At 47.3% G+C, this 27,083-nt stretch overlaps 1 pseudogene; it reads left to right on the forward strand.

Annotated features, from left to right (window-relative positions):
- Positions 1-1,949: 1,949 nt before the first annotated feature.
- Positions 1,950-4,109, forward strand: LOC112942741 (annotated as a pseudogene).
- The last annotated feature ends 22,974 nt before the right edge of the window (positions 4,110-27,083 follow it).

Below are 27,083 nucleotides of genomic sequence, written 5' to 3' on the forward strand. Positions count from 1 at the left end.
ATAGCGAAGATTATGGATTTGCTGTTAATTTTTATATCAATGTTTCACAGAACCCTCCCAAAGCCTTGTTTGTGTGGATCTGACATTTATTTTCCATTTGGCAGTTGGGTTTTTTTAGGTGGATTTTTTTTTTTTTTTTTTTAATGAACGGCAACAGTGTCTAAACCTTTTTCCTCCCTAATTTTTCTTGCTTATACGTTATTTTCCTTTTTCTTTCTTTCTTTTTTCTTTTCTTCTTTTAAAAAACAAAGCAAAACAAGATCTTTTTGTGCAGTGAGCAGCTTTCTGCAGGCRTGAGGCCTTGTGGCAGCCCATCGGAGTCTGTTTCTGGGACGCGCGCGGTTCGCGGAGAGGAGGGAAACGCAATGGGCTCTTTTGTATCGTGATTCCCGCGAGTGTATATTTCCTCCGTTGCAGTCTCGTAGCTCTGTTAAGGAAACTAAGGCATTTTCTTACCTTCCACGTAGCAGCCTCCCYGCGGCGGGAGCCTCTTTCATCCTCCCGGTGGGTTGCGGCGAGGATTCCTGTGCCCGCGCGCGCTCTCTTGCTCTCTCCCCTTTCCGAGTGGCCGTGACTGCTGGATTTGCAACTTCAGCCATTTGAAGAGCTTGTTCCGAAATCAGTTTTCAGAGAGCGAGCGAGTTTTGGCTCCAGCCTTGGTGGTTTTGGGGTTTTTTCATTCTCCCTCTCGCCCATGTCGCCTTTGGCAAACAGCCCGGAGGAGAAGCAGCGCCGCCCCGGGTCGCTCACAGGCGTCCGAATAGACACGTGCAACCTCTTGAACCTCCTCGAACCCTGAGGTAGGGTAGCACATGTCCCTCGTCTCCACATCCAAGGGGTACGTTTTTAGTTTTGTGCTGTTGGTCTGACCACCTACAGGGCCTTTCTTATTAGTCTTCTATTTTATTTTTCTCCATAGCTTGTTTTCCGGGTCTCTTTCTGCTCGGTTCGGAGCTTCCTGGCGGGAAGAGCTTGCAGCATCCCGCCCGCACGAGCGAGTGCGGGGAGCTGGGCCTTGTGCCGCTGCGGAGACACCGCGGTCACTAAGACGGGCTGCCGTCTCCGCAAAGCCGGGCTCTTTTTCAGCTTGCACCTGGCTTTGGCCATCGGAGCCGTCCTGGGGGCTCTCGCAGCTTCCCCACGGGTCTCGTTCCTTAATCCAGACTCTAGTGACCTTAAGCTAGGACTAGTCCCTTAGCCTTGTGCAGGACGTGGGCAGCAGCCGCGTCTCCGCGGCTTTCGGCGCAGGCTTTCCTTGGCAGTCGCCCTTTTTCGGCGTGGCTGCGGAAGACGCTTTTTTCCCTTCCCGAGGAATCACCCGAGCGACCTGGGCTCCCCTTTGAGTCGGGGGGCTCGGCGGCTGCCCGGCGCGTTGCTTTGGGGAGGCTGCGCCCACCTTTCCCTTGGCTTTGACGCTCGCCTGCTGCCATCCGTGCCGGGGCGGGTGGGCTTCCCCGCGTGCCAGGGCTGCRTGCCGTGGAGCTGGGGCGAGCAAAGGGGCCCCCTCGTTCAGAGGATCCCTGGGTTTATTCTGCTGTTCTTTACGATTATAATTTTTTCTCCCCACTTTTTGGAGCCGGCAGCTTCTTCCTTGAGCCGACGCTGCTGCAGGGCCGCCGCGCCGGGAGCAGCCGGGCGCACGGTGGCAGGGATTATTTCCTCCTGGCTTGGAAAGGGAAAACATCCGGAAATCGTCGGCTAGAGAAGCGAGTCCCAGTGTTTGCAGTACGTGATTAATCTTTCTTTCTCCCTTGTTTTTTCCTTTTTTTTTCCCCCTTTACTTTCAATACAAAACATTCCTTTTTTTATTAGTCGCCGTCATGTATTCATTCCATTCTTCCTTTTGTAAACTTTTTGGGCCCACATCTTTTATGGGCATTGATATATATAAATATATATATAAATATATATGAATATATTTTTTTAAGTTTCCTACACCTTGAGGTTGCATGGTCTGTAAGGTTGGCATGTCTTTATATTGTATACAGATTTTGCACGCCAAACTTGGCAGCTTTGAAAAAAAAAAGAAAAAAAAATTGTCTTTTTTTTTTTTCTTTTTCTTTTTCCTCTCGTGGCATTTGCGGAGACAAAGGTTGGGACGTTTTTCGGTCACAAACACACATGCACTCACACAAATACACACAAAAGGAAGGAGAGTGGGATTTTTTTTTTTTTTTTTTTTGCGTCTTACTGAACTTAATAAGAAATTGTGCTTTTTATTGTAAAGAAAAAATAAATAAAAAGGACTACTTAAACATTTCTCATTTAAGAAGAAAAAAAGAAGTTTATCTAGCACTTGTGACTTACCAATAATAGAGTTTATTGTATTTATGTGGAAACAGTGTTTTTAGGGAAAACTACGCAGAACACACACAGTAAACTGCCTGTGTCATTTTTTATGTTTATTTTTTAATTTGGTTGGGTATTTTAATTTCTTCACTGGGTGGGGAGGTTGGACACAACTCTTTGTCAACACATGTAGTCATGAATTCTGCGAAGATCAACAGCAAGGACTTTAAAGAGTTAACTCTTCAGCACAGCTGTGTTAACTTTTTTTTTAAAAAAAATGAAAATAGTTGCTTTTACATGATGTATTGGTAGGTTTCACTTTAAACAGTCCTGTACTGTGCAACACTGTGGTTTAAAATGAGACTTTACATCAAAAAGGAAAAACATGTTTCTTCATTGTCATGAAGTTGAGCTCGTTCTCAGCTCATCTTCACTTTGTCTTTGATATTGATGAAAAAGTATCCTATTGAAAGAAAATAAATTAACACTTTTCTGTGCTCCATAGTGGAGGCGCTATTTTCCAATTTATGAGGATTACAAACTTATATATATAATATATATATAAAAGTGGGGGGAGGGGTTGAAACATTATTCACCCAAGAGCTTATTACAGATATGTAGTATCAAAAAGTTGTAACTATATTATATTCTACTTTATACCTATACATGCTCAGTATGACGTCACCATTGGTAGCAGCTACCGGTTTACGATGTAATTTAGACACAGTTTCACTCTTATTGTATGGACCCTACTTTCAGTGATGGTAGCATTCTTTGTGCTAAATTTTCTGATGGTCCTTTCTTTTACTTGGTGGAGTTGGAATATTTTTTTTTTTCATTCTTGTTTTTACGTTTGTTTTCTTTGGGTTTGTTTCATTTCTTTTTTTCATTTTTTTCTTTACTTTTTTTTTGATTGTTTGTTTTTTTACTGGCCAATGGTGTCTTTCTCTGACAGTACCGACTTCAATTTCAACTTTATTAGGAGTCCAGTATTTTGTACCACATTATGACAACTTGTTATTCTTGTGGTGTAAATAAAAAGAAAAAAGTTAATTATAGTACTATCTTTGTTTCTGTCGCTGATCTGTCCATCCGATGCCCCTGGTGTGAGTGCTCAGAGCTGGCTTGCGCTCCTGGCACTGACCATCTGATGCCTCGCGTGCTTTGAAGAGGAGAGTTTCTTGGTGTAATCGATTTGGGACTCGAGAGGGACTCAACCACCTCGTGGTCAATAGATTCCCATGCTATTGTCATGCTCATCCCAGTGGGAAAATTGTRGGTCCTTCTGCACAATTTCCCTGCCCTTTCTAAGATGTGCCTGTCTACAGGGAGTTGCATATGGAGAGGGTAGAAAAAACCCGTGATTTCTCATGGGGAGTGAATTCCCAACCAGCGAGGCCATGAGAGCTGGCCTTGGACTTTCCCCGCCTCGCTGAGTGCCCTAGCTGTGAAAATGCAGAGGAGAAGTTGACGTTTTCTGTCTCCCTGCACTCTGCCTTTTGCAGTTAGCTCTTCCTTAGCTGTTGGCTGAAGTTCTCCAGATGAGGATTTCGAGGAGAGCGGGGGCGACAGTCCCCTGCCCTCAGAGCAGCAGGTAAGGTCGGAACGGCCGGGTCCCTGCTCCCCTTGGACATGGTGGTTTCACGCACGCGGCGCCGGGGCACGGGTGCTCTGTGGCAGAGCTCGCCGGTGCGTAACTTGCTATTTGCCTTCATGAAGATCAGGTCCCAGCGCCCAAGCCCGGAGCTCAGGGAGACCTGGAGGGCATCGCGCTTGTTCCAGGGACGCGTGAGGATCGCGGGGACAGCTACCGGCTGTGACCACCCACCCGCAAGTAGCACCACKGGCAAATGAGGCACGGGGGGCTTGTCCGGCAGGCGCTGGGACRAGCAGCATCTCGGTGCATCCCTCGCACCTCCCACACGCTTTGGGCAGAGGCAGCCGCCCCGTTGCGACCTGCAGGTCCCGCTCCGCGCGTGCAGCTGCCTGCCTCGAGCGCCGACGTGCGCGGCGGCCTGCGAACCAAAGGTCTCCTGCAGGGTTAACCCAGCCTGGGRGCTGCCTGCTAAGTAACGGGTTTCGCTAGCTGTTGTTCTGGCCATGGAAATTTTTATGTCTCGGTGTCTGTTAATCCTAAAGATAATAACGTTGTGCCGATATTAACGTGCCCCCGAGCCTCCGCGGTAGTTCCCAGGGCGCTGCGATCCCCCTTTGCCTGGGCAGAGAGCAGAGGGCAGCTGCCGAGCCAGGGATTTTTTGCAGTTGTCTGGAGGATGGGTGCTGGCTCTGTGGGGAAGGAAGTCATTTCCTTGGGCTTTTCTGGGTTTAGTGAGATTTGATTTTTTTTTTTTTCTCTTTCTCTCTTTTTAAAGGAGAACAAGGCTGTTTCTCAATCTGGGCAAGAAGTCAAGGCTTTAGGCTTTAAATGAATGTCTCTCTAGGGCTAGGAATGCTGCAGGGGGAAAGAATAAGGTCCAGTATTAAATATATAGCCTGAGTGCACAGGGGGCGAGAGTTCAGCCAGTGCCAACAATATGTCCATGTTTCCTGATGGGATTTGGAGCTCTGCTGAGTGGAAACTTTCTCCCAGGGATGGTGCATGCTTGATGCTCTTATGGGCTGCTCGAAGGCCCGTTTAGGGAGTGGGGATTTTATTTGTTCCCCCCCCCCCGGCTGGATGCGAATATAACCTGCAAAGCTGCCCTGCAAAGTCATTTGCTTTCTTCCCCAGGCGAAGGGAATGACTTTGCTGGTTGCAGGAGGGCAGGCAGCYGTAACTGAGGTAGATGATCCCCTGTGCTAAGTTAAGCACGAGTCTGTGGGCCTGTCACCAGCCTTCCCAGGCTTCCCAGCCCTGGATAGAGCGCGCAAAACACCATGTACCCCAGGACAGGGCCCTGCGTGCCCTCAGCCCTCCTGCTGCTCTGCAAACGTGCACGAGTCAGATGTGCCCTATGGAGAAGAGAGGCTCGGATTCCCCAGCTCTGTTCCCCCATTGCTTCCCTGGGGAAGGAGGGCTGTGAGTGGTTCAGGTGGGATGAACGGGCTGATAGAAATACAAGGAGGAGAGGGAACTGCTGGAGCAGACTGGGAAGGAAAGGGACGGGGGGAAGGAGAAAAAAAAAAAAAAAAAAAGTCATTTCCAGGGATGTCTGGGCAATATTTGTGTGCCATAACTGGGGAGTAATTCACTATTGGATAAAACCTGTAGTTGGGGTACTTCCAATACAAGTCTGGACTAAAATCAGTGACTATTGACTATTGAATTGTCTCAAGTGCCGAGTTGCTCTCAGATTGAGGTGGGCTTGCATGTAATGTCTGCGTATTTCAGAAAGACTCTCTTTTTACACGCAATTAAAATAACCAGGCATGGATGTTCTTTTCCAGGTAAAGTTCAGCTTAGTGCTTTCCTCTGTAAAAATAGCCGTTGCTAAGAGAGTAAGAATTATTAGCGAAATTCAGTAAGTGAGAACTGAAATGTACTTGCCTTGAAGTAGTAATAGGAGTTCTAGGAGAAAAAAATAGATTTGGTGACAATGGCACTGGAAAAACAGAACAGCTGAGTGTGTGCACCAGAAGCCAGATGCTCTGGGAAATGGCTCTGCCCACAGCAGGTGGRGCAGGAAGGTGACTATATGTCCCTGTGGTGGGGAGAGGCGGCCAGGAGGTGCTGCCTGCTGTTTCCTCAGGAGCAAAATGTGATACCTAAGAAGTAAGAAGTTGTGCCCGGGAATTAGGAGATACCTGTTGGAGCACAGGAGGAGAAGCTACAGCCTGGGCAAGGTGGCACAAATCTGCTCCCATGGGTGGGACTGCTGTGATTTGCTTAGGATTGGGGGAAAGTAACAGTCCAACATCCTACGTAGGCAGAATCACAGCAGTGCCTGTGTGTGGTGGCTGAATTGCGTTCAAGAGTCCTGTCCCAAAACAGGCAGGTGCTATTTTAGCAAGGATGTGTTCTTTAGACCACCCAGAGAAACCATGGGAGGGAAGCAGGGTTGGATTTAAAAAAATAAAAAACAAACCCAAAAAAGATCAGCCACGTGGGTGGCTGGTGGAGGGCGATGCTGATGTTGATTTTATCTCACCTGCAGGCAGCAGTGGTTCGCGTGAAATCTGTTCCCAGCAAGTTCAACCTCRTGGAAATGTCAAATAGGAAAAGATTTAAAGATAAGAGATGAATAATGATAGATATTGGTCACTCTGAAACTGGGTACTTCCTGATGYTAGAGCAGGGGCAAATGATTCATACAACAAGCACGTGAGCAAAACAAAACAAGAGCAATAAAAACAAGCAGAGCAATCAGGCAACTGGGAGAGGTACTCATGAGTGCTAAAATCACTAAATCTTGGAAAAGCCCTGAGAGCCCATACAGAGATTCAAGGCATTTGGGCCAAACCTTGCAAAACTTTTGCTCTTGAAGCAATTGGTATCTCTGAAACCACATTACCTGACTTTGCTTAGGAATCCRGTATGTCACCAACAGCAAGAGAGGTTGCAGATAAGTTTTGGATGCTGGTGAATACGTATCAGTGACCAACTGGGATCAAAGACACCATGGGCAGGCACTGGTGCTAGCGGAAAGGTTGTTTTGCCAAGAGTCTTGGGGGTGTGCAGCACATGGGCATGGGAACGGTGCTGAGCACATGTAAGACTGAATAAAAACAGGAAGGTGTTGTGTGGAACTGCAGAAAAGTCCTATTGGACCTAGATGAGGGAGAAATAGTTTTATAATAGGTTTTGCGAGGTTCTTGATGGAGAAGTCTGAAATAATTTTGAAGCCGCTCTTGTATATGCATGTTTTTCCCACRTGGAGTGAAGAAGTCCTGCTGGCCAAGCCTGGGCATAGACCTGTTTTAGCATAGAAGCTTCTAGTTCTTTTTTTTAAACTACTGTAAAAACCTTAAGSCTATCTGCAAAACTCAATACTTGTTTTCCAACCAGTGATGAAACCTGATGGAGAAGTCCTCCATATAGAAAGAGTCTTGGGTGTTATATTGCTGACTTCTTAGAAGAGTATTATGACATGAAAATTCTGGAACCTGAGAATAAAAACAGGGTCTCCAGCTCAACATTAAAAAACAGATCTAGGAGAGATGTGGAAAACATCCCTGAAGTKGATGCCACAAGCCTGCGGCAGTTTCAAGAAAAGTTAAGATGACCCCAAGAATAAATTGTGCAAGATGAAGAACCACAAGCAGGCAAGTCTTTTGCTCTGTGAGGACTGTCAGAATCTTCAGGAACAGACCCACCTGCTTTCCAAGTTTGCCTCAACTACAGAGATTAGACTAAAACGTTCAAGCTGGCCATGTGTGGAAGTGATCAGATCACACTGGTGTATAACAGCATGAAGTCAGAGACAGTTTAATGGCCAGAAGTATGCAGGTCCTTCCAGAACCAGCGTACATAGACCAAAAATAAATAAAACAGGGAAAAAAAATGAAGAAAATACAGAACATTTCCTCCAGCCTGGAGTAGAAGCTGAGGAGAGACCTTTTCACTACAAACCACATGAACTACCTCATGATTTCAGGCTGCTCTCCAGGCTTATGGGAAGGGAAGAGACCATCAGATTTCAGACCCGCTTTCTGCAAGCAGCAGGGAAGCCATCTGAGCTGGTGCAGCACTCCCTGGTGTGTTGTTTGGAGTTGCCCATGCTGCCTTGCTTGCTGTGGGTTTAGCACAGCTTGCCCAAGACTTGCTATCACTGAGGGCACAACTTCTGATGGGCAGCAAATGTTCACTAATGAGCACTGCAAGACAAAATGGGAAAGGAGGAAAAGCAGGGGAAATGGGTGGCAAGCCATCCTTGAAAGGAAATCTGTTCCCGCAGGAGGCCTGGTGGCAGTCTGACACAGGGCTCAATGCCAAGGCACAGATGTATTATAATAGCACAGTTGCTCCTGGCAATGGAAGGAGCAGCAGACAAAGACGGGGAGAAGAATGTGAAGCCCTGAGCCTATGAAAACTCATAAACTACAGACCCCGGGCACATTGGCAGAATTCCACTCCTTCCTTGGGGCAAACCATGCGTGACAATGTAAAACCCAGTCCTTAGTCACCTTATCCAACTGTGACTGGTCACCTGGATCCCAGGAAGTCGAAATGCATTTATCCCTCTGGGCACACGGCTGCAAGACAAATCCAGGTGCTGATGAAACATGTTCTGTGGAGCTGCGCTCGCAAGCCACTATGGAAGCTCTCTGGCACACAGGTAGGCTCTTCGGCATGAGAACGAAAGTTTGCCCTTGTCACTGCATCTAGCACCCAGGACGACGCTCTTAAGGCTGGATTAAGCACAGACAAACAAGGAGGGGGAGAAAAGAGCAGTTTAGGACTCAGGTGCCCCAGTGGTCRGCCCTATGAAGTGTGGGGAAATGCATCTTGGGGTTGGACTGCTTCAGTYTTACTAGTTTCAAGGTCATTTTGCCTCCTGAACAAATGTACTGTGCGGTTATCAATCTGAGCTGTTTGGGGAATAACAAAAGCTGGCAAAGCTCTGGAGACTGACAGAAAACAGAGCTCCTCAGGAGGTCTGYGCTATGCTCTTTAATTCTGGGATAACACAGAATGTATTTCAATAGTTGTGAAAGAGCTAAAAGCTTTAAAAAAAGCCTCCTTCATGGGTAAGTTACTGTGTAGAGTTTCAACAAGACCACCTAGTCGTTCTGATCCAGATAAGATGTTTTAGAGCAGGTTGAGAGAGTCAACTGAGCAAGAGGACTCCAGCCAACTCTTCACGTGTGATCTTCTTTTCCTTCATAGCCGAAGCTTAGGGTTAGAGTCAACCCAAACCCAGAGAAGAGGCAACTTTGTGCTGGAAAATGCTTCTTTCTAGAGCCCTACCTCTGCATGGACCTATGGAAGCATTCAGCGCAACGTTTTCATTGGTGATCTCAAGGCACTTTTGATTTTCAGTGTGACCAGAATTGTGAGGCCAATAGTTGCTCACAGCTTTGAAAAACTATGCTTTTTACAAGTCAAATTGTACTCCCATGTCTTGGGACACCCAGTTTGAACTGCATAGTCACCACCACCAGAGATCAAAGAGATCTAGACCATCTTCTCTCTGGGACTGCACAACTCCATGTGCTATCAGGCATTTACAATCCTCCCTCAAGGTGGGGCTGGAGTCTGTCAGTTTTGGAAAGGAGGTGGCCAGAACTACCTTGAGCTCTCCCAAATTTAGATACTACAGAKGGTGATAAACAAACTCACAATGAGCTTTCCTCTCCTGTCTGCAGACAAGGGTTTTAACAGCAGCTGTCACTCTCCATTCCCTTCTCGTGTCCAATTTTTTTTTTTCTTTTAACAGGAGAGCTTGGCCTGAATTTGGTGGAAGATATAGAGAYGCAGAGATGCACAATTTCCGATGATAGTCAGACTTACAATGACAGCATAACTCAATGCCAACAATTCCTGCCACGGTTTCAGAATATATTCATATTTCATGGCTGTACAAATGTTACAGCTGTACAAGTGTTATGTGTCACAGGCTACACTAATTAAAGGCTTCTGCAGGGAAGACGTAAACTTAGAAGATCTAATTACAGGTTCTCTGAGCAAAAGGGATGGTCTCCATGTTTACTGAGGGGCTTATAGGTTTTGACTATGGTTTTTTTTTGTATAATTATAAGGATGTGGAAATCTGGGAAGCCACCTGGGAGGTGAGCCTGGATCCTGTGGGAGGCTATCCTGATTTCTCCAATGTTTCTCCAGGGTRGTAGCCCGAGAGAGCATGCCCATGTTGCCTACAGAGAGTGCTCCCATCCACAATTTGGACCAGTACCTGCACCAAAGATGGATGACTTTTACTCTGTGACCCTTTATACTTTGTGATATCTTTTAGGGACTGTCTTKTCTAGACTACTACTCTTGATCTCATTTAGAGGGGGGATCTTTCTATGAAAACCTGTGAGAAAATGGTGTTTTCAGAAGTTACTTCCTCATGCCTTGCTGTGATGGGATACTTTTTTCTCCTTGCAGCCTAGTGACAACTGAATCTTCCAACCTTTATTTGTGTCACGTGTACAGTCAAGTCCTTCTCTGCCAAGAGGCTTGTTTCTAGACATCAATATCCTCCTTCATATGCTACTCAAAGCCAAGAAAGCCCAGAGTGCCTGGGACCTGGAGCAGAGGTGACCAGAGGTTGACCAGAAGACTTCTCATAAAGGGCCACACCTGCAGACTTAGGAGCCGGCTCAGAACTGGAGTCAGGTAGGTGTTGTGTGCGTGGTTATCTTGGTTTTCATGAGCATGTTGGTGGGCAGGACTTTGCACTTGGCTTGGGCCTGTCATCTCCAGTGGGGTGAGGCCTATGCTGCTATGGCTGCTACCAGGAGACTCACTGGGATATTCAGGAGTGTTGAGGAACTTGGCTGCTACCACACTGGGCCCTGTCATGACAGGGGCAGAGCAGTGACCCAGAGGCCTCCTCCTAGTTGTGTGGGGAGAAGAGCCAGCCAAGGCTGGTCTCCTCAGCATGAAGAGTTCAGGGAAGCCAGCTGGGTGCCAGTGTTTCAAAATCAGACTCCTATAAATCCTCAGGCTGGTTATAATTCAGCCCGTAGGTTGTCCTCAGTTTGTTTGAGCCCTTCAGGTGGTCTCACTTGGATGTGTTACAAAGGTGCTGCTCCTCACATGCAAGCTCTTTTTCAACCTTTTTTTTTTTTTTTTTTTTTATTCCTTTTTTTTTTTTTGGCCAGGACAAGCTGCCTGCAAAAGCAATACAGGGAGTGATGGTCTGCAGCCAGCCCAGCCCTGTTAAAAATATCCCATCCGGAGCCACTAGAGCAGTGGGCCACGAGGAAGCAGGAGGTGTGGGCTGCCAGCAGGCCGGCCTGGCATGGTCCCTGCGAGTCCCCAGGGCYGGGGAGAGGGACCGTGGGGAGAGGTGGAGGCCGAGGCTCCTCTGCCACCTGCGTGGGGAAGAGCGCGGGTCCCGCGCGGGTCCCACAAGCGGAGCGCAGCCGGAGCACGCAGCTGCAGCCACCCACAGCTCCAGCCTTCCCCGCTCCCGGAGGAGCGGGCCGCAGGCAGCGCGGAACGCATACTTTCGGCTTAAAATAGATTTTATCTGCAAAAGGAAAACAGATGGGGCTGGAGATGAAATGGGGCCAGGAGGCTGAGCACAGGAAGGAGTGGAGGGCTGCCCTGTTCCTCCTCCCGGGGCTGYGCGGGCTCCCACATCAATGGCCCTACTGGCTGCGTCAGGCAGAGGGGAGGCCATGAGCACAGCCCGGACACGTCCTGCAGCTCCCTCCCCGTGTGAGGGTACAAGGTTTGAAGCGGTCATTGGAGCCCTTGGCCTGAAAAAGCAAAAAAAGTCCCTGTCTCTCCCAGCGGACCACAGGAGGTGAGACCAAGATGTACACAGATATCATAGCACCTCAGAGTTAGGACTAGCAGGCTCTGGTTTCCAGTCAGGATAAGGTCCTGATCTCTGGTGGGACTGGACAGTGTCAATGGAATTGACACCAGTCTGCTTTCCTGGCTAAGTCACCGTGAGTGCTTCTCTATCCACCTTGAAGCTCGGCTTGGGGCTGGCTGCATGTGTGAGGAGCACAGTTGCTATTGAGGCTGGTGAACACGGTGAAGGGTCTTTAGGATTTGAACTCGCCTGCACTCAGCTCCCCTAAAGTCAACAGGTACTGAATTGTTCAGTTGCAATGGTACGATGCAATGGGCTACGTCCTGACAAAATGTTAGCGCCTGTGCTGTTCCTCGGCTGCGGTAGCTCAGTGTCTTGCAACACAGCTGCTACTCTGCTGGGAGTTTACATATATCTAAGCAGAAACACTCCCCAAAGCCCTCCCCTGCATCACGTTCACACTGACTGTGGGGAAAAGACTTCTCTTGGTGCAGTTCTGATTGCACAGAACCAGCATACACCGACCACAAAGATTTAAAAAAAAAAAAAAAAAAAGCTTTTTACTTTATTTGGGAGGAGATGGGGATGTGGGGATGTTTTTACCAACATCACAGAGTATTAGTGTCTGCGATGTATCAGGGCCCAATTATCATATGGTCAACAGTTTTTAGATTTCCATATGGTCCTGTCAGAACAAGGGACCTGTTTCCCACTAAATTAGAAAAAGGTGCAATTCCTGAGTATTTCAAAGGGGATTAAACMTCCAGAGTCCTTGAGACAGCTCTCAAAATGTCATTCTTCAATTATGTGCTTTAGTTTGAAAGAAAAAGAGGAGGAAAGGAAAAGCAAACTTTCTTTCCGGCTGTGCAGAGCAGTTTCTGAAATCCTTTCCAATCCCCGTGAATAATATAGCCAGTGCAAACTTAATAACTGCATTTTAGCCAGCTTGGTTCATCCTGTGGCAAGCAACAGGAATTTCTGGGTGGCTCTGGATCCTATTTATCCAGGAGGTGGGTCTTGTCAATGGTGAGGGTCCCAGCCCAGCCTATGAGCCCAGTCATGGTAGGGCCATGTGGTAAAACTCCGAGGAGTCTTCTGGTCTCCACTTGTTTTCTGCTGCACACCAGGAGAACAAGGAGAGCAAAGATTCCAGCTCAAAAGGATAAATACATCTTTGGGAAAGTCAGAGAGAACAATTTTGTGCAAAAGGGAGGAAAGTTGAAGTGGAGGCCATGGAAAAGCTCCACTGGGAGCCTCAGATATGTCCCAAGGTCATCAAAAATCGGGCCAAGTGTGGGGAGTACTGGGCAAATGCAGCAGCAGAAAAGGGTCCATGCAAGAACATTGCAAACCCTCCATCTCTTTTCAGCCCATTTGCCTTGAGAATGCCTTCCAGTTGGACCTGAACCTCYACCTCCAAGAGATGCTGCTGGGGAAGAGATGTGCACAAGATTGCTGAATATCTGTGAACTCAAACCACAGAGTGGCTTCCCATAGCTCGKCCTGGAACCCGATCAGGGCTGTTTGGTTTCCTCTGTACTGATTGATGATGGTTTCTAATATGTTAATATACTTTTCCTATTTTATGGGACGGTTGATGCTTAGCATGTGGTTGGTTAAATGGCTCTGTGTTCAGCCGTATAACAAATTGTCTTGGCCAGGTTTATCTGCTGGGCTTCATTAGGGACCTCTGTTGCGCCAGATTCTGGGGGTGCTGAAAATGAGACTTGAATTGAGTTATTCCTTGTGGGTTGCAGGCTAATTCTTCTTTCATCTAAAGCCTTTTCATATTTGACCTCTTTCCCCCTTATCTGTGACGGATAATTTGATTTGCACTGTTATTTCAAAACAATTCCTTTTGGTTCCCTTTATGAGTCGAGAAAGGCAGGWCTTAAGCATTTAAGTGTCACAGGCTGCTTCCAAGCTGTGTGCTGAAGGGGCTTTGAGCAGGGGGGAGAAGGGCTGGGGGAGTAGGGGTGGAAGAGYAGTCCAACCAAAGCGGTAAAATATCTGCAGTTTTCATTAGGATCCCTCCTAAGTGCATCTCAGATTCACTCAAAGGGAGCTGGCACGGAGATGCTATGGATCACGCTACGGTCTGTCAGAGCCCTTGTTCCTAAGGATCCCAGCTCACAGTGCTGGTGCTGCTGGTCTGTTTAACAATTTATTCCTGGTGCGGTGCCATAAGACTCCTCTAGTTAAACTGTGCTGGCATTTGTTTCTGGAGGGAGAAAAAATACAAACATGCAACTTCACAGCTCCCAACCTCCCACTAGTCTAAAAACATGGAGACTTGATTTTTGTCTTGGGGTCCAGGGTAGCAAGTTTCCTGAGTTCATTAGCAGGGCAGCCAGCAGGTAGCCTATATGTTCCTCTCTGAAAAGTAGCTGGCCTTGCTGGCCAGGCTATCCAATTTATCTTGACATGTGTTAAACAGCCTGAAAAGAGAAAAAAATCCTACACTGCAACATGAAGGTTCAACCCGTTGTGGTGGAGTTGCCGTAAAGAAGTCTCCAAGAGTCAATGACCGACCTCCCAGTGACAGGTAGGTTTCCTGCCTAAAATAAATTTCCAATTTACAGCAATTGCAAGAAGAATTTGCAAGCTGTGAGTCACCTGCAGAAGGAGAGAGGAAGATCAATATTAGTTTTCCATGCAGTGCTGAGCCTTGTCCACCAGAGCAGAGTCGAACTGTCTCTAGGCTTGGGCAAACAGCAGAAGCATCAGAGATGGTTGTCTTGGAAGGAACTGTGACATCTCTGGGGATCCTCGGGAGAAGGAGAGCATTTTTATTATTCCACAAGCAGGTCCCTTCTGGCTTCCATAAGAAGGTCTCACTGCAGGACAGGTTTTCACTTTTGCCTTTCCCTGACTGAAAGAGAGTTAGGTTTTGTCTGCCTCTCTCTCAGCTTTGGAACCTTGGGGAACCAGAGTTTTGTGACAGAGCAGTTCAGACAATTGCCAAATGGAGGAAATGAAAAAATCCTTGCAAAAATGTTTTGAAAAATACATTGGCCTGAGAGATCACTAGTCAATGGAGTGGGAAAAGATAAGAAGATACAGGGATTGTCACTAAAAGTATCCATTGGCTTGGAAAGCCTTATGCTTGCCCTGCTGGGTAGCTTGTGGGAGCGAGCATTCAGTTCACGTGGTTTTTTTTTTTTTTTTTTTTTTTTTTTTTYTCCAGACAACTTGGATTTCACTTGGAACCTGTCTGGCAGGATTTGGCTTCTGGCCTGCTTGGAACCAGGATGCATGGAGATTAATGACATGGAAAATGAGGAACACTGACTGTAAAACTCCTCTGAAATTGTGGGAAAAGGCAGCTTAGAGCCAGTCCTTGGTGAGTAGGTGTGTGGCTTGCTCAGGGATGGTGTCTGGGGAGGCAAAGACTTCTCCAGCTTTTTGCAGGGAGTGGCTTTGTATTTAACAAGAGTGTCTTTAAAAGCCTCTCTCCCGTGAAGGAGCTGGAGAACAGCAGGGCCTTTCCTTCCCCTCCTTAATGGTGTGATCCAGCTTTCCACACTACCCCAGGGAACCAGCCGTAAACTCTGGTCTTTGATTTCCTCTCTCACTTTGCACTGGACATGTCCCTGCCCCATGGCTCGATTTCCCCAGCTGCAAAATGACAACCCTTCCCCATGTGCTGCGAGGAGCTGCGGTAGCAGCAATAGAGCATGTGTCAGTGCTAGGAAGGAGATGCCATGAACAGTCCTTTATCACCTCCTGGAGGTTTTCCGTTGGTCTGAGCACAGCATTGACTGTCAGAAATGATCTCCAGACCTTTAGAGTGCCGGTGTGCTGCATCTTGTTGGGGCACCAAATATCTCTCAAGCTCCAGTCTTGTGTCTCTTGCTCATGCATTCAAGGTTGAACTGGTTTGGGGTGAAGGTCCAAGGTCCAATCATCCAACAGGAGGAGTTGGATGATTTGGGGCTCTCCAGTGGGGAGATGGAGCTGGGCATAGATATGGTCCAGACACATCCATCACGTGGGATGTTCATCCCATGTGAAGGTCTCTCTCTTCTCTAGCTCCATCAGGGGAACTGCATGTGAGATGGCAGGGCATACCATTCACTTCCTTTCTGGATGATTTCAAGGCAGGTTCAAAAATCTGTTTGTGTTCAGAAAACAGGCTCTTAAATGGGAAAGTCCTCTGGGATAAGCGTGCATCCCTGCACCAGGCAGAGCTGGGTAGTATGCAAGCTATTTGCTCTGCATGTTGATCATAACTTCATTAGGACTAAAAGCTTCAAAGCAGGCTCAGATCTGATTTCCCAGCACACTCTCTATTACACACTTATCTGCAAATGTCTATAACTCTCCTATGCCGAAGCCCTGTTAGCATCATGCAGGCATTTTTATTTCCTGATTTCAAGAAATATCCTGGGGGATGAGACATGTTTACTGGCCTTGCTGACCCAAACCCACCATCACCTGTTACCAGCAGGAGAGGCGTGAGCATTTTGCTTTCAGCTGCTCTTTTTGCTGTTCTAAAGCATGGAAAGGGAATATAAGTAATTCAGAGCTAATGAGTTAATGCTGAGGTAGGAGAGGAAAGCTATTAAGAGGAAGATTTTTTTTTTTTTTTTGAAATAGATATGGAAGGGGTTGTGTGGGGTTATCTGGAGCATCCCTGGACTTCCGTGGCAGAGCAGGCGCTATCCTGGTTTCATGGTCTCATGTTCCTCTCTGTACACGCAGGGAATTCACCTTCCCCTGGGTATCAACTGCCTTCCTTGATGAATGGTCGCTCCCAGCTATAAAATAGGGTCATCCACCTAGGATGCCCTAGGATACCCACCACTGGCAAGGAACGTCCTAGACAGTGGGATGGCATGTTCCCATACAGGATGTGCCTCCAATTAGCATCCGGAAGCCAGGAGAAGCAATGTTTTGGACATGGATAATTGCTTCCCTCCCATCCCCCCCCGAAAAGAGGGAAAAAAGTAGCTTGTAGGGAAATGTGTTTGTAAAAGAAGCAAGATTAAGGTAGATACAGCAAAGCTGGTGGGGAGGGAAGCAGGGTTTGAGTGGCAGGGTGAGCTTCCCTGTTTCTGTCTGCTTTCCTCCTACGAGATGTTTTAATCAAGAGCACAGAGCAAGTCATGCGAGACATGATTTGCTCTGGCGCAGGGAGGGCCTTCGCAGAGCCCACGCAGAGCTTCTCCAGGGTTTTGTCACTCTGCCCTTGAGGGCTTCAGTGTTTGGTGTCTGCTCCCCCTGCGTGTCAGTCCCACATCCCAGTGAGGGGAGAAGAAATTCCTTCCTCTCCCCTCTCATCGTAGAGGCACATGCAGCCCCAAGTAGGAGCCGTGGTGGCAGCAGCAGGGAGCAATTGCAGAGCTGGTGCAGGGTAAATAACTTGTTGTCTGTCTGTGGCAAATCCATTTCTCCAAGGATCCTCTCCCTCCCCACACCTGGGAAACAGAGGCTGTTTGCCATCCTTTCTGCAGTGTCAACGTGGCAGCTTTTCCCTGGGAGGAGAGGCAGGTACGTGATGACAGGTATCCCCTGTAAATCTCCAGCATGTGTTTTCAACAGGCTGTCTGGGGCTGGGAAAGCCAGCATTAGATCAGTCAGCACGGTAGAGGCCAAGAAACAAGTGATTTAAGAGGTCAGGCCATGTCCCGTTCTGATCCTGACCCTGTAAAAGCAGGCCGTATCTGTGGTTGGGGAGGATGCAGAGGACCTCTTGAAGTCCAAAACCAGCCGTGTCTCTCCTTTTCAAGCCACTAGGCTAGGGCTGAACTTGACTGAGTGAGCATTGCCCGGCTTTACATGGTGGCAGGGGGACACAGGCTGCAAGCAGGACACGGAGACCTTCTGCAGAGAGCAGCAGCGTGGCCCATTGCTGCAGACAACCCCRAACGGGGCAGTTGCAGCCTTTGCTGCTTGGGAGATTTTCTTGGAGCCGSTTCAAACAAGCAGGGAAGATGAGGATGAATGGATGCTTAGATAGGGAAAAAGTGAAAATCACCTGGAAAGAAAAAAAGAAGAAAAAGAAATATGTATGTACATTTCTATGTAAAAATATGTATAAAAACCTGACCCAGCCTTGAACTTTTCTGGCAGGGAAGTGAAATTCATGAGGAAATATAGCACAGGCTGCAATTCCTCATTATATCAGTGGGAGCGACGTTACTGGGGCCAGTAAATCTGCCAGATGGCAAGGCAGGGATTAGGTGGGAAGGTGGGACCTGCAGGAGGGTGTTGTGCCTCCCCTCCTCCAATGCCTGCTCCCCCCTCCCTCCTTCGTTAAGGAATGTTAATCATCCCAGTTCCCAAAGTGCTCAAGGATGTTTGTTTATAATAAAATCTTTACAGTGCTGTAAGGTTTTTTTTTTTTTTTTTTGCAAGATGGTTGCATGCAGGGCTTTGGAGGGATGGGAGCTTAAAGCAACCGTCCTATAGAATTCACAGGGTCTCTCCAGCCTCAGTAGACTTGGTGTTTCCCTTTCTTTTCTACCACAGGCCTTTGCCATGATCCTGRGGAATAACATTTATGCCATCTTCAAACCATGGTTCTCCAATCGTTAATACTGGATCTGTGCRTTACAGCATCTCCTGGTAGTGTAAGTGCAATTGGGATCAGAGGAATGTGGGGAATACTGGCTATGACACTGCTCTGAACTTCCTGCAGACCCCAGGAACCTGAGCARAGCTCCAGTTTGAGTTTGCTCATCCAGCAACTTTTGCTTATGTTTAAACAGGCTGTGAGGCTGAGGTGGTCTCAGTGGGGACCCATCTGTGTCCTGAGGCTGACACTGGTTGAGTTCTCCAATGGGGATAAGGTGTGAACCTTGCTGAGGAGTTTCCTTTGCTGGGCAGTTTGTGGATTCTCTGGTGTCTAAAACGCACAAGGGGTTCAAGCTGTAGACAGCTCCCTTCTACATGTGCTAAGACAACCTGTATACCTCCTGGAGTATTTTTCAAGAAAATCACATTATGTTTTTCAGTGAACAAGGAATGGGATCAGAAGTTATCTGGAGGGCAGGGGGAAAGAAACAACCAGACACATACATGCCTTGTAATCCCATAAGCCTCATTCGCTTAAGCAACAAGACCAAGACTGCTAGGTTAAGTTTGGTCCCAGCTGGGTGTTGGCTGCCCTGTGCTTTGCAATACTGACACATCAAGGAAAAGCATTTTCAGCAAATGCATCAATAAACAGAGAAAATAAAGGATTAAAAATCAACTAACTGGCAAAGAACCCAGCTGGCGCCTTTATCCACGGGTTTGTTTATTTTCCATGTCTATTGAAGCTGTCCTCGCTGCTCTGTCATTCCAGGAAAAGAAAAGCAGTACGGAGTCCTCCTTCCCCAGCTTTCTTGCTGGTTTCTCGTCAGCCTCCCTTTTCCTGCTCTCCCTCCCTGGCTCCATGTCCTTGTGAGCGCTGCAGGACAGGCAGTTTCTGCAGAGCATAGGGAGGGCAGAAGGAAAAAGCGCTTCCCCAGGGATTCGCTGTGATTTCTTGCAAGTGTTTACGGGATTAATACTGGCAAAAATCAAACACACGAGCACTGCGCCAAGATATGACATCACAGGGCTAACAGACTCCAGAGCTACTTGGACAGATCTGGAAGAGATAAAAGGAGTAACTGTCTGATTAGACCCGCATCCTCGCCAATCTCCTTGAGAAGATATATAGAGTATTTTGCAGGGGGTGGATAAATACCGTAGTTTGCAAAGACACAGCTTTGAGCTACTGCAACCAAGCAGGATGGCTGGCTGTTCTTCAGGACCTCTAGAAACTCAGTGTAGGGCAAATGCTCTGGTGACCCAAGGGATGCACACACACACACGCAAACTATGGGCCTATTTGGCAGAGGTAAAGTCAAGCACCTTATTGGACGTCCTTTCTGGCATGACTGTTGACAAAGAGCACCCTCTCCTCTGTAGGAGGATGGAAAGGTCTGTATGCAAAAATTAATGCATGAAATACTGCATTCCTTGTGGTTGACTTTCCCAGGAGGTTTCCGTTGGTTCCTCAAAGCTTTTCTTAGAAAGGAGAGTGTGTTGGGAGATCAACAGAGACAGGGATGTGCAAGCACAGCACCTTTTGGCACTCTGAGGCAAAGTTTATTTCTTGGAAACCCTCCCCAAAGGAAGGAGTCTCACAGGTACTCAACTCTGCCTTTTCCTCCACCTCCAGCGTTGTCTTTGTTGCTGTTGTTGTCTTTGCTTCTGCTGAGTTTGTGGTGCCAGYGTGTTGCTCCAATGAGAACTGCTCCCACATTTTGCAGTGGCACAGAAAAATACGGTGTTAATTGGATAGCTCCCTTCCCTAATTCATTTTTTGCGACTGAGCTATTTAACTTGTTCCTTATCTTAATAGCACAGCACATTAATGATTGCTTTATTATGGGCTGGGGATTCTCAGGCATATCAAGTCAGTAAATTATTACTTCCCACTAAGAGCAACAGAAATAATATTTATGTCACTTGAACTGGCAGTGAGTAAATTGCCTATATATATTACAGATCTTCTGAGCTGATCCCCACTGCCCCTAACATTTCTAAGTGATTTGTGCTTTGCGATCCAAGAAGGAATGCTTGGACCAACTTGGACACATGGAGACATATGCTAATATCTTTTGGGGAAAAAACTTTACAGAAGTGATTTGCTTTGGAAATAGAGTACATTGAAGTGAAGAACTGGGGGTAAACATGATGAAATTGTGGACCCAAACTCATTGGGTTATGTTTGTTTTTGAGGGACAAAGATTTTTTTCCCTCTCGAGGTTGGGCACTGACAAATGCCAGTTTGCCAGGATTGCTGATCAGTGCTTGCCCACCCAGAGCAATATCTGGAAACCCTATCTGCCCTCCTGTGAGATCACTGGTAGGAAACATCAGAGCATTATTTTCTTCTAAAGCAGTTCTTCAAACTTGCTCTCCACTGAGCTAAGTGGCAGACCTTGTTTGTATGGTCTTTGGGGCGGCGGGGGTATTTTGTTTGTAGAGAAAGACAGAGTAGTCCAAGGGCTTCCAAGCTGAATTAGCACTCAATAAACATGCCTTTTTATGATGCTAAAAAGAAAAGTAGAAGACTAAATGCTCAAAATTTATGAATTGTTGAACCTCATGAGGTTCAACAAGGGCAAGTGCAAGGTCCTGCACTTGGGGAGGAATAACCCTGGACACCAGTACAGATTAGGGGTGGACCTGCTGGAGAGCAGCCCCGCAGAGAGGGACCTGGGTGTCATGGTGGACGACAAGTTGACCATGAGGCAGCAGTGTGCCCTGGTGGCCAAGAAGGCCAACGGGATCCTGGGGTGCATTAAGAAAAGCGTCTCCAGCAGGTCGAGGGAAGTGATCATCCCCCTCTACTCAGCCCTGGTGAGGCCACATCTGGAGTACTGCGTCCAGTTCTGGGCTCCCCAGTACAAGAGGGATGTGGAGCTGCTGGAGAGAGTCCAGCGCAGGGCTACCAGGATGATCAGGGGCCTGGAACATCTGCCCTATGAGCAAAGGCTGAGGGAGCTGGGCCTGTTCAGCCTGGAGAAGAGGAGGCTGAGGGGGGACCTGATCAGCGTGTATAAATACCTCAAGGGAGGCAGTGAGGAGGAGGGGGGCGGCCTCTTTTCAGTGGTGGGCAGGGATAGGACTAGAGGAAATGGCTTCAAACTGAAGCATCGGAAGTTCCACAGGAACTTAAGGAAGCATTTCTTCACTGTGAGGGTGACAAAGCACTGGAACAGGCTGCCCAGAGAGGTTGTGGAGTCTCCTTCTTTGGAGATCTTTAAAACCCGCTTGGATGCAGCCCTGTGCCACGTGCTCTAGGTGACCCTGCTTGAGCAGGGGGGTTGGACTCGATGACCTCTGAGGTCCCTTCCAACCTTCGGCATTCTATGATTCTATGAAAATTTGCCTAGGCAAATCAACGTTATGAGGCATAACATTGCTTCTCCCTACGCAAGAGAAGTGGTTACCCACACCTTGCCTGGCCTCACAGCTTTATACTGAGGCTGCTTGGGATCCAGAGGGACCTGGGATCCCAGTGAAGCAAGCATTGAATGTGGCCAGCTAATAAAAATGTATATTGTAATCAATGCATCCTTCTGAGACATGTCTAGTCATCGATGGTACATTTGCTACCTTGATTTTCAGAGCCTATATCTACAGAATAAGATACATTCCAGTACAGGTTTCATCATCTAGCTTAGTTTACCAGGATCCTAGCTGGGAAAGACACAGTCACTCAAAGACAACTCTAGAGCATTGCTGCTGATCCAAGGAAGGCCTGTGATGTGTACAATACTAGCTTTCCATGCTGGACTTATGGTTGAGGTTTGCATTATTTTTTTCTTGCCAGATTGCAGATTTATTATAGTAAGACCCCAGGTAGGAGCAAAACCCCACTGACTGAGCAAATGCATGGATCAACTCTGCTTGGAGCTGTAGGATATCACCTGAAACATGCCATGAGAAGCTTCTTTTATGTAATGCTTCTGTTCTCCTTGTCTCAACAATTTTCTGTTTTGTTGTGTTTCAGAGAGCCAGAGTGTCTTACTCCTACCCAGAGCCCACTAGTTCCCTTGGCAAAGGGGCATTCACTCGAACCCAGGCTCAGGAACATGATGGCACAAAGCTAAACTGAGGTATGTTATGCTGTCTTTACGGGACGACATAGTTTAAAGAATCTGGATAAAACACATGATCCTACATGCAAAGTGTGGTTAGTAGAGACTGGGTCAGATGATAGAGGCTGCTGGCACAGCATAATCACCGGTGCCTTTTATCACATTTTTGTAGCATCTACACCATTATGTTGCAAGAAACTTCAAAGAGCTTAAGGAAACACACAGTCTTATGAATATTTGGTGTTAGCAAGGGTGTGGTTGGTTGGGAAATCAGGAACTCGAGCAGCCCACTGAAATTGTGGGCCTACATCCCATAATGCTACAAAAGTACAGCCACTGCAGATGTTGTTAGGTGATTGAAACACTACAGAAGTGCTGTACAAAGCAGGACATTTTCTTCCAGAGCAGGAAGCTGAGCTACCTTTGTACAATTCAGTACCTCATGCACCCTGGTGTCACCTTCTTCCCCAGCATACTTGCGGTTAGGAGACTAACCTGACTCAACAGCGACCCAAGAAAACATTGCTGTATGTTCTCTGGTAACCCAAACCAAATACTGGGAAATGACTGTCTGGACTTGGACCTAATACTGTCTCATCAGCACTCCGTCCCACAGCTGCAATAGCAAGGTGGAAAACCAGGAAAAGGCAGGAAAAGGGAAAACAGAGCAGGAGCATATCGCCTATCTGAATTCAGGAAAAAATTCTCTTCTTTGCCTGTCCATCTTTGGTCACAGCCTCCCTGCTGAGGGACACAGGGCTGTATGTGTGACTGCTCTGAGAGAGGACCAGAACTTTCATCCCAGCTTCCCCTTGCTGTCAACTGTCTTGGCAAAGTCCCTCAGTTCCTCTTAGTGGTCATGGTCTAGGACAACTTCTGACTAACATGAGAGTGAGACAGGAGAGGCCACATCTCTTCCCCAGTGTGGGAAAGAGCTGTATGGAGACTCTTGGCATTGCTGAGACCTGCTAGTGAGACATATGGTCATAGGTGATAGTCTCTGATACACTATTCAGAGCTATGTGGATGCTACTCAGTGCCACTGGATGAGAGGGAGAACTAATGAAGTTTTCCCTTCATGTGGAAAAGATCCATTTTCTGATATGAAAATGGTTTGTTTTGCTCTTAGAAGACTTCCTTTGTTTAGTGCTTCAGCCTGTTACAGGTCACTCAAAGGAGGATAGGTAAAGTGAGCCCAAATGAGAACCAACCTTTCATCCTTTCCCAGCCCTGTGGCTGGTTCCTGATGCCCAAAAGTGCTTTTCCCTCCACCGGGTGCTTTCTCTAACTCTGTTGCCTCCCAGAAAACATGAGCCTTGCCAAAATAACCTTCTTCACAAAATGCCTTGCCACAGCCTTGCTGTGCAGGAAGGCCTGCTTGCATGTAACCAGTGTTTTGCAGCCTCTCAAGAGCTGGGCCGAGTCATGGCCATCACACACATTTTGGGTTAGGAAGCTTTTAGTTCCTTCGTGCATCATCTTTGTTATTCTGTCTTTGCATTTTCTAGCCGTTTTCACAAGTCTCCAGCCTGTGGGTTGGATAATCTTCCCTCTTCAGGGGTTGAGCCCCAAGTGTTTTCCCAACTACAGCCTGCATTAGTGTCATGTCCAAGATGGAAAGTTAGCATTGTGAGACCCCTTTCTGGAGAGCAAGCTTGACAGCCCATGAAGCTCTTGCACACTAAGGAATGCTTCAGCAGCTTGCTGGTGCTATATCTCCTCTTCCAGATGCTGCAGACTGTCAGTGTAGTGGATGAGTATATCGTGCTTCACAGATAGCCTGAGCTTAGCCTCTCTTGGAGGCGTATCTTGAGAAATATCCAAGTACAGAGCTCTCCAGCCCACTGGTGTCCACATTTCCTAGGAGGACATGCTGGAGGAAATCTTCTCCACAACTAGTTACCTTCCACCCCCCTCTAGTGGTTATGGAGCCAGCGGGGCACACATCAGTGTTGGGGAGGCAGAGATTCTCACAGCATTTGAGTGTGGTGTCTCCTTAATCCGTTGTTTCATTTTTAGTGTTGGTTGTGGAGATGCTGCAGGCTGGCTCATTCCTGCAAGGCAGGCACATGCAGTGCATCTCCAGCCTTCCCAGGCTGCAGCTTGATTTGTGACCTAGCGTGAAGGAGATATGCAGTCTCATTTCTTGCTGAATCATTTAATTAAAAAATAATTTTAAAAAAGACTTAGTTAACTAAGATAACAGAATCAATTTGCAATTGGCTGTTACCCCTCAAACCTGTCCTCTCCCCCGTCTCTGCCTCTATCTCAGGCCTATAAGATGAAGGGCTTTTGGTTTTATTTTTGACCTGAACTAATTCAAACATGTATCTGAAAGACTGAAGAAGAAAGATGTTGTTAATCTGATGTTCTGGCTTCAGTTGCTGATGCTGTCAGCTTTTCAGTGAGTTAAAAATGAGTAGATGTGAATGGAGCCTTCTGTGTTGGGATAGGCTAATAAATATCAGGCAAGTACCCCTCTCTTCCCCCTGCCTTAGTTTCTCCCCTGTTGTCCTGAGAGATGTTCTGGAGTTGGTGGTTATCACAGCTAAGCAAACATCTGTGTGTTTGTGTGTGTCCTTGCTAAATATTGYCTGGACAGAGGGGAGGGAGCTCTTTACAAGGAAGAAACTGAGTGGGTTCCCTGAAGTTTAATATGGTGACTTTATTTTTCCTTTGGTGATTCGGCCACARTCTTTCAGATCTTTTCTTTTGGACAGTATTTTCTGATATTGCAGCCCAAGGTGAGACTCTCTGCATTGTGTCCTTCAGTTGGGTTTAGACCTCTGTGAGGAGGTATGAGACTGACTTAATTTCTCTGTGAGAGAGGAGGGAGTGAGAAACAAGGTCGAGTGAGTGACTTGCCATTCCTCATTGTACCTCAAACCACTGGGACCTCAGTGTCCCTGGGAATTGGTCACCTGAACAGAGAATTCATAGTGYGGTGCTTGAAGATGGGAGAAGATGCCCAACTTGTAGCCCATCTCTCTTGACTGTGCTTGAGCATGTGGCAGAGGCCGGGATGCTGAGCGGGGCTCTGAATGCATCCGCCTCACTGAGGTCCCTCTCTCCCTGGATCTCTGTGGATGAGGAGCAGGAGAGATACCTGCACTGAGGTTTTAACTTCCCGTAGTATCTAGGTGGAGAAATGTCCTCCCCAGGGCCTAGTGCAGAGCCTGTTGAAGTCTTCCCATGCTGGTACAGGAGCATTCCTCTAATGAGGTTCCTGGGAGAGCTCCCACTGGGCAAAAAATGGCACTGGGGGAAAAGAACTGTCCTGCCTGCACAGGCCAAGGAAAAGGTAGGGCTTAGTGGGGGACCCAAATCCAAGCCTACTGCATCTGGCTTGAAACCCCATCTTGCAGGTTGCCCTGCGTTCCCACGTAACCCACATCTGTGCATCCAMGCAGCCCCGGGCCTCCTGCAGCTCCTTTTTCACGGTGTGAGAGAGAACAGAACTACAAAGGCTGCTCCAGGAGAGCGAACCACAGATCCGGACGCCCCGACCTCTCCCTGCCGCCCCCTCAGATGGTCCCGCACTTCCTGCGGGTGCTTCCCGTGCCAGCCCTCCTTGGGAACGGCTCAGCCGCAGCCTCCTTCCCCGTGCCTGCGCCTGCCCTGACCTTTCTCCCAGCTCTCTGCGCTGATCTGGAGATGATCTTGGTTGCCTGAGCACTGAGATTCCTCCTTTTTTTTTTCCTCTTTGCAAGTTGGGCAGCTTCCAGCATGAGTCACTGTCCGCCTCTTCGCCTTAATTAGCGCACTGGGATTTGCATGTATGACTTTGGTGTAGTCTACTAAAATTAATCAAAGTGTATCTTACACATTTAAATGCAGTAAAACCATCATCCGGCCAAATCCCTCCTGACTGGCACAGCCCTATCCCTAGTCCTTTCTCCCTTTGCTCTTTCCTCTTCTTCTTTTTTTTTTTTTTTTCTTTTTTATCATTCCCTTTTAGCACTGTTTCCCACAAATACTTGTAACCTCTTTTTTCCTTAAATTTGGCAGATTCCTTCTCAGGGAGATTTATTTTTCTGTACAAGCTTTGTGCAGCCCATCTCCTTGTGTCCATGAACATCTCATGGGTGATTGGGTGTTGGGAAGTCAGAGCTTTGGGAGTTTGTTTCCTTCACAGGCTTTTGACATCTTAATTAGGAGAATAATGTTAGCATTTGATAATAAGAATAAAAACAAGTGACCCMCTCACTGCTGCTTTCAATTCCCATTAAAACATCTTCAGCTTTGATTTCAGGAATGTCCAAACTTTTTAGGGACCAAAAAAAGTTTTTGCTTTTTTTGCTTTGGACGTTTTCTCCTCCTTTGTCTTACAGCCTTTCTGGGGTCCAGCAATAGGACTAGGAGGGAATGGGCATTAGCTACCTACACTTACATATGTGTTCTCTATAGCTGGGAAGGATAAACAAGGTCTGCTTGCCATGGTTGTCTACTGTGTTGGGTTGAGACCTGCTCTTGCCATTGCAGAGGGCTGCTTGCAAGAGGGAGGCTGCACCCTCAAGGAGCTCATCGTGGGGGTCCAGTGTGACACACATGGAACACAGTGACGTGAGTATGTCAGAAATATGTTGAAACAGAACATGGGATTTCTTTGATGCAGTGGGTTCTGCTGCTAGGACTTAAAAGTTTGAGACTGGGATTTAGAATTGTACATAGGAATGATGAAAGCTCAGAGGGAGTTGGTTCCCTTTTGGTATTTTTCCTTGAAACTGTTAAATATTTATTTCCTGGAAGCTGAGTAAAGATTTGCTTGCATTTTGATACCCCTGGTTTCTGCCATTGCTTGGATTCCTCCCGGGTGACTTGCAAGTTCTCAAAGAAA

This window comes from Nothoprocta perdicaria, unplaced genomic scaffold, assembly GCF_003342845.1.
Source record: "Nothoprocta perdicaria isolate Ctin4 unplaced genomic scaffold, notPer1 scaffold_132, whole genome shotgun sequence".
NCBI lineage: Eukaryota > Metazoa > Chordata > Aves > Tinamiformes > Tinamidae > Nothoprocta > Nothoprocta perdicaria.